Here is an 8140-nt window from a genome sequence, read left to right as displayed (position 1 = left end):
TAACTTCTGTTATCCTTGACATTTCTGTGTCACCATAATATGAACTGCTGCGGTGGGAAACTTAATCCTCTAATCTGTCTAGCTCAGATGCATTGTTCATATAGAGACATTTTCTAATTCAGTGTATTTATTAACAGCTCTGAGCATTCTGTTGGTGCTGGCATCTGCAATAGGAGCAGTTTTATTAGTGGAAATTGTAGTCAAAGAGTGCTCTGATGGCCGGTTCCACTGGCTGGAATGGCAGTGCTGGTCCCTATGACTGAAGGATTCATTTCTCTGGTGTAAGGTGCACATAAATGTACAAATATACAGATAAATGTACAAATATACAGATATGTGTCTCTTTGTATCCAGGCTGCCCATTTATCAACTCTTTTATTGGAAGGCACGTCTGAATATTAACCCAAACTTTCCTAAGCTTTCCTAGGAATCCTAAAAAATCCTTTGTGATAGCTGTTCAAGAAAACAAACCATTCTGGCAGTTTTGGGCTTTCAGATGAGTGTTCAGTTTTCTGTAGAAACAGTTTTTTCTGTCATATTTTTCCAGAACCTCAGGTTTAGGGGATGTAGCATTTCTGACCACTCTTATAATTTAATTGCTGTATTTCTCATTTGTTTAGTCTCAAAACCAAGTTGGTTGTGGCAAATAATTGGCCACTGTTGAAGTTATAAAACTGGTCTGGATGAGTTTGCAGGGTAACTACCTGCCACTTTCATTTGAATGCTGGAAAAGACACATAGCAAAGTGTGAATATAAAATACATAGAAATACTCTCATAAACTTGTTATTCTTCCTAATAAGTATTAAAAATAAACATTAAATTATTATTATGAAACTTAATAAAATAGTATCTGGATCTGCAGGTGCTTTTAACCAAGTCAAAACAAACTGCTTTAATAAAACATAAAATAAACTGCTTTAACAAACAGCAAAAATCACAGGATGGGGTGGAAGATCATTAGTGATATGATGTAGTTTATACAGTTCAGCTGGAGATTAATGGCAAATAGCAACATGATGTTTAGAAAGGGGATTGAATAGTACACAGGAAAAAAAATACTGCACCCCCATGAAACTAGGATTCATCTTGCTTGTGATTATTTCATGCTGGAAGCATGATAGAAAAGTGCCTCTGCTCCTGGTGTAACAAAACTTCCTTCACTCTCCCTTCAAAAAAAAGCCCAAAGAAAAAAGGTTTACACACAGTCTCCCAGAAAGAAACAGGATGAAAACATCCCTCAAGCTGCAAGGCAAGAAGGTCCTCAGCACTAATAATGTTTTCTATTACCAAATGCTCTATAATCTGAAAACTAAAAACAAGAGCAAATATTATTTCTATTTATCTGTCTGTATGTGGCATATTATAAAAACATGCTCAAAGGTTTAATTTTTTTGGTTTTGTTTCAGAAATACTCATTAATGACTATGATTCATCATCAAGACAATATAAACTGATTGGGGAAAAGATAAGTTTACAACATGCAATTGTTTTGAATAATGGAAATTAATTTTTCTCAAGAGGTGGCACATTTATTAGGAAGGCCTTTGATGTTTCTTGGAGAAACAAATCAGTGCTGGTTGGTTTAATCCTTTATTGACAATGGTGTTTTGGATTTGGCAGTGTCTGGAAAACTGTTTTCAGCTGAAGTTGTTGGCATAGTCACGAAATGATGCTCTTGTGAAGAAAAAAGAATTTCATTTTAAGGCTACTGAAAGCTGCAATGAAATCACAAAAGAAACATCTGCTCATGTTGCAACTTAACATGCTAAAAACCCACTAGGAGATTGCTGCAAAAAGGTATATTTTGACAATCTTGGAAATAAAGTGCTTCTGTTTCACTGTTATCAGGTGCTTTTTGCCCCCAGTAACTTCAAGATATCTATTTGGTACCATTGAGTCAAATTATTCTTTGTCACTCCCATGACTTCTCTCTTCAGATTGCCCCTAAATTTGCTGCTCAGTTTACCCACCTTTGTTTTTTCCTGTATCTCTGTGCTATTCCTTCCAAATGCTGAAGAGTGTCAGTGCAAACCTTCCACATTCACACTTTGTTACCATCTCTGGCATCTTCCCTAATTAAATTTTCTTGGAAAGCTGTACCTCAATGCCCCTAATAAAAATAATTGTTTGAGGGTCCTGTGGCACCTGTAAGAACCAGAAATATATGACTATCCATCTATACATCATCAATTTCCTAATGTTTTGGATAGCTTTGTGCAAAATGGAAAACCAAAAGCTACTGAAGGTACACAGAGAGATTTTGGCAAATCTGTTGGTGTTCTGATATTTCCTGGAAGCAAGCAGATATTTCCTTTTGCAAATTAACACTAAATATAGATGAGGTGTGAGATTCACTGGACCTGAGCACTCTGCACTTGTCCATTATATTCATAATTTCTGTTCTCACTGACCCTTACTAGGGAGTTACTGAGCCCTGTGCCATAATTTGCAGCAAATAGCCCTCATTAAATGAGAAATTGCTTGTGAGAATGATAAATTCATATAGTGATCTCTTTCACAAGATCAGATCTAATAAAAGGTCAGCTGGTACAATTTCTTATGTAAATGAGTTTTCCAGATTGTTTCTCTTTCTACTTGTGCTATTGCCTAGGCTGTCATCAGACTTCAAAGAAATTAATTATTCTTCCAGCTCTTGACTTTAAATGAAATGCTTGCTGAACCTAATTGATGCTGCAAAATGTCTCTTTGCAGGGCAAAGAGAATTGTGCAAGAGTAATTCAGTCTATTGAGCTACTCACAGCCATTGTGTTTGACTGTGCCCTACTGACATTGTGGTTTTTTTCTGAAAAATATTGGAAATCATTTTCACTGATGGAACTGATGGGAAATAATGAGTCAATCACATGAGAGAGAGTGGATTCAGTAAGCTCAATGCAAACTATTGTGAAAAGTTTTAAAAGTCTCTTTGTCCACAAAATGTCAGTGGTTTTTGTTTCTTTTTTTCTCCTCAAGGTTATTTTGAAAGTAAATATTTGAGGCTGGCATGCAATCTTGACTATTCTGAGAGCCAGTGAAGAAAGAAACAAAAATATCTACAGTAAGAGACAAGCAAGCCAGAGGAATGAGGAAGGAAAGGTGAAGGCAGGTGCAGTCAATTGTGTGGATTCCAGATAAGCTGCTGTAGGGTTTTTACATCTGCTCCTATAAAATGGCAACTCTGGGTCTGAGAGACCCTGATGGGTCTTTTGGATAAGATGGGGAAACAGAATTGTTGCCAGCTTCTTTGTCTTTCACCCTGGCAATCCACAGGAGCAAACGCTTCGTGCCAGTCAGCAACAATTCCTGCAATAGTAATAAAATGCAAGTGCATAAGTGAGTCCAGTGGCCACTCCAGCCATCCTATGGAGGCTTTAATTTTGGCTAATGCTGAAGTGTGCCCTGGTAGAATTTGATCCCATCAGTGCCATATTGAGCTCTACTAGTTACAGTGCCAATGTTCTAAGGCCTCCTCCTTGTTTCCATTCTAAATCCTGCTTCTGCATGAATGAATGCCTCTCATTTATTTTGGTTAAAATTTACCTCTCTGGTCTTGGTCCATGAACAACTCACACTCCACTGCTCTTCAGCAGTTTCGTTCATTCAGAACATAAATCTGAGTAAATTTTAGTTATTTTTTCTTGAATTAGTAGAGCATAAATTGCTCAAACATATTCCAGCTATTGATTTTGAATGTCAGCTAATTATACCTTGGTCCTTCTTATACCACTGATTGAGAAAGCTAATGAACTACATTCCTGTCTTGGTTTGGCAGCATGTAAAGGCTAAGCATTGAATGTTAACTATGGTTTTAGAGTGAAATTCCTTGATAACAATGGTTTTCATACATATATAATGGTTTTTATAAGACAATACTTGCAATGTTTTTCATTTAAGAAGATGTAGGAGGGAAGGTAGGTTCTGTTATCAAAAATGTTTCCAGCACAGATTCAAACCCCACACTGGAGTTCAAATGAACTCCATGGGTAACAACAATGTCTTAGGTACTTAAATTCTGAAATACATCCATTAAAGACAATTTTGGAATTTCTATTTCCATCCCACCCCCCCCCCCCCATCTACCAGAGCAATCTGTGTGCTTGTGCCTGCTGCAAAACATTCATGTCCAGGGTGTTGTGATATTTTTATTTCCTTCTGATTACTGTTTCTCCTCTCCTTGTAGCCTTAAAAAAACCCCAACCCTTCAAAACTGACAAGAATGAAACTTCCCATGCAGAACATGGGAAAAGCTGAAAAGTTTGCTGCCTTTCTACCAATTTCCTGGCAAATGAGATACAGTACAAGTACAGCTGTACTTGAGCCTTGATTTTTCAGACAAAGGCTGTGAGAACAGCAAGTGGCATGACATGAATTTGTTCTTGTGTCAATTCCTTCAGTGAAAATGGAGCACAGTGGTGCTGCAGCCCCTGAGCACCCTCGGAATGGTCGAGAGCAGGAGATGCTGCTGTGCTCAGCACTGCTGGCTGGAGTGTGCGCACCAGTGCCTGCAAACTGCTCTGCTGAGCTCAGGCACTTTCTTCCTGCTCTGAGGGGCTCCAAGACAGGGATGTTTGTTACCAGCTTTTGCAGAATTGAGAGCCAAAGGATCTAGAGACACTGTGTAGGGGAGATGGCATTATGGAGGGAGTGCAGAGAGTGCCTTTTTTGTGGGGTTTCTGGATTTAGAATTCAGCATTCTGTGACGGGAGGAACCAGGGTGAACCACAAGAAATACCATACTCTACAGGCAGAAAAAAATGATACAAAATACAAAAAAAGCAGACAATTTAACTCACCCTTCTGATTTCAGGCCTGCTGCTATTCCTTTACAATAGCAGGCTGCATAAGAGTTTGTGAGACTAACCTGCTGCTAAGCCATCTTTCACAGCTCTTGTTAAAAACTGACTCCACTATCAAGGGGCAGATATGAAGCACAGGTCCTGCTGTGACCTGTGAGTCTGGTGGTGTTGCATGATCCTGTAATTTCCTGTGCTGGAGTCCCTTTCTCTTGTCCTCTCACTTAACAAAGACAAAAAGCTTACAAAGCTTGCCTTGATGCACAGTCTGATTTTTCTCTTTGCAGTCTTCTGAAATTGGTTATGCTGGGTGTGAAACACTTGCTGGCCTTTCAGAAGTAAACCCTGAGTAAACCCTGCCTCAGTGACAAAACAATTGTGATTCTCCTGGTTAGATGCTGAAATCAGGTCACCCAGTGAGCAATAGTCACTGGATTAACTCTTGGGCTCTTAGTCCCTAAGAACTTAAATTTTTATTGGAGGACTAGTGTCCTAGGGATCACTAAATTAAGCAATACTTAAAATGTTTTCCTTTTAAGATGTAAAAGGGAAGATAAGTTCTGCTATCAAAAAAGTTTCCAGCACAGATTCAAACCCCACAGTGAAGTTCAAATGAAGTCCATGGGTATCCCCAATGAATTAGGTACTTAAATTCTGAAATAGATCCATTAAAGACAATTTTGGAATTTCCCTACTGAAACCAAAATCTTCTCATCTCTCAAAGCTCAGCCACCTTGGGCCTCAGCTTGGTTATATATATATATATATATATATATATATATATATATATATTTCCATCAAAGTTTTTTCTATCTGCTGAGAAGCTGTAAAAGACAATGCATAAGGAGAGTGTAAAATGGGTAAGATTAAGGCACACAGCAGTTGAGTTTGGAAGACATGTTCTGTCTTTTAATCTGTCCACTTTTGGCATTGTGAAAGTCTCTCCACAACAATTTCTTAAGTACTTTATTTAATTCTGACTCTGGGAGCTCACTGGTACAAACAGGGTGAGAGTATCTCGGCTGAAGTGCCAGTGGGCAAGTCCTGTTCTACATGTGGGTCCTTTACAGTGCATAGAGCAGTGGGGGAGGTCGGCTGGGGGCTGTACCTGCCTCAAAAAGGCTTAGCTGCATGAGAAATATTGAACCAGTCCAAAAGTTTTCTATCCTCAAATTGACAAAAAAAACCAAACCAAAGACAAACAAACAAAAAAACAAACCAGCAAACAAAAACCACCCCAAAAAATCCAAACAAACAAAAACCCACACCAAAACCAATGACCAAAAACCAACAAAAAAACAATACTTGCTATGTCCTGAAGCAGTGCCTAAATGCATTTAGAATTTCTATCCTGACTTCTGGCTGGGAAGAATGCATTTGAAAAATAAGATTCCTTATGAGAAAGTTCTTATGAGGACTTCATTTGTGGTAAAGAGGAGTGAGAATCTTTTTTCTTCAAACAGGCCACATTTTGTTGTGCTGTTTTAAATAAAAGCCATTGCGGAAGGAATGCAATCATCAGAGTGGTTATAAGGAGTCAGACCTTTGATCAAAACAAAACAACCCTGCCATTACATTATATGGGATTTGGTTATAAACTTTCAGCAGTTTTGACAGCACCTAGTAGTTCAGGGTGAATTCCTCTTTTTGATAAAGCTAGTTCAAATTATCTTCTTGTATCAGACTGAAGGTTTCCTGAGAGACTTAGCCCATCATGGATTGTAAATGTCTACATTTATACTAAAATGTCTACATTTATATATATGCTAAAACACAGGGATTTTATAAGACCAGTAAGGATTTTTTAAAATAGTAAAAATAAATTATTCTCCTCAGGGTCTAGCTCACTCCTTCTTCTTGAGGATTTTATCTCAGTAGACCTTAGTTTCTTGCATAAAATACAGTTTGCAAGAGTCACCAGAAATTCTGTTCTGACTGGATTAATGGGGGACATCCCATTGAATGAGAATTAAGTATTTTCTTTTAGTCAGTTTTCAGTGCAGCAAGTTTCACTGCCTGATTCTGCAGTAGAAGAAATAGAGGTAATTTTGACCTTCACAAATTAGGTCCAGTTCTGGTCATTGCACCATTCAGTTGAACTCACATTTGAGCTTGATACAGCCAGCAGTCCCTTGTACTTCAGCTCATATAGTAAAAATGTGGCAGACCCTGGCTGAGGGAAGAAATGATGATGTCTGGCTCCAGATCAGAAGGCTGAAGGATCTGCTTTATTAAAACTATACTATATTGCATTAATATACTATTTAAAGAGATACTATGCTATTCTACATACTTCTTACTCACCTAACTACCAACTCTGACTCTCTGCTGAGAGTCTGAGCCACAGCTGGATCCCACTGGTCATTGAACCCAAACAACCTTCACCAGAATCCAATCCAGCAATCACTGCAGGTAAACAATCTCCACACCACATTCCACATGGGGAAAACAAAGGAGCAGAGATAAAGATTGTTTTCTCTTCTTCTCTCTGTGCTTCTCCTGAGAGACAGAATTATGTCTCTCTGTCCAGACAATGTGAATGTCACAGCCCAGACCTTTGCTGAATCTACTTGGAAACTGGGATTTTTGCCCCACCTGTAGCTGGTTGTACCTTAGAGCTGTGTACCTTGGAAGTCCCTCATGGGATTAAATTTGTCCTAACTCAATTAATTATAACAATGGTGAAATGAAACTCTCTGAAACAAAGCAAGGAGGTCAGCTAGCTCATACAGCATGGCAATTTTGGAGCACTTCATCCTTTTCATAGCACTGCTTGGTTTCTCTCCTTCAGAGCTGATACTCAGGTGTCTGTTCTGCTTTGCTTTGTAATACATGTTCTGAAGGAAGGTGTGCCAAAGAGCTCCTCCTGATGTAGAGATCACAACCAGGACCTATCAAACGTGCTGATGAAAACACCTCAGTTCAGTACATAAAAGAAAAAATCTCTCAGCCAACAATAGTTTTCATGTAGAATGCAATGCAAGGTGGTTGATGTATCTACAGCACAAATGAATGCATTTTATCAACTGGGCTGAGTTCAGGAGCATAAAAAGAAATGCATTGTGCTGCTGCAGTCAGTTTTGAACAGGCCTTTCAAATAGTTTTCGTTTGTGATCCTCCTTAGAATGTGAGATGTTCCTTTTGCTCAGTTACATTTAACATGGCAAATAAGGCATTCAATTCTAAAGTTAACTTTTCATAGAGTATCAAAGTGCTGCTAGTAAATCCAAACTGCTCAGTCTAGTGCATAATGAAGAGCTGTAATGCTCTGAGTAAACCCATTACTCAAATGTGTACTGTAATGAAGGAATAAGTCATTAGTGTTTGCCTGACTTTTTTTATGTG

This window comes from Anomalospiza imberbis, chromosome 7 (genome assembly GCF_031753505.1).
Source record: "Anomalospiza imberbis isolate Cuckoo-Finch-1a 21T00152 chromosome 7, ASM3175350v1, whole genome shotgun sequence".
Taxonomy (NCBI): domain Eukaryota; kingdom Metazoa; phylum Chordata; class Aves; order Passeriformes; family Viduidae; genus Anomalospiza; species Anomalospiza imberbis.
Note: the sequence above shows the minus strand (reverse complement) of the source record.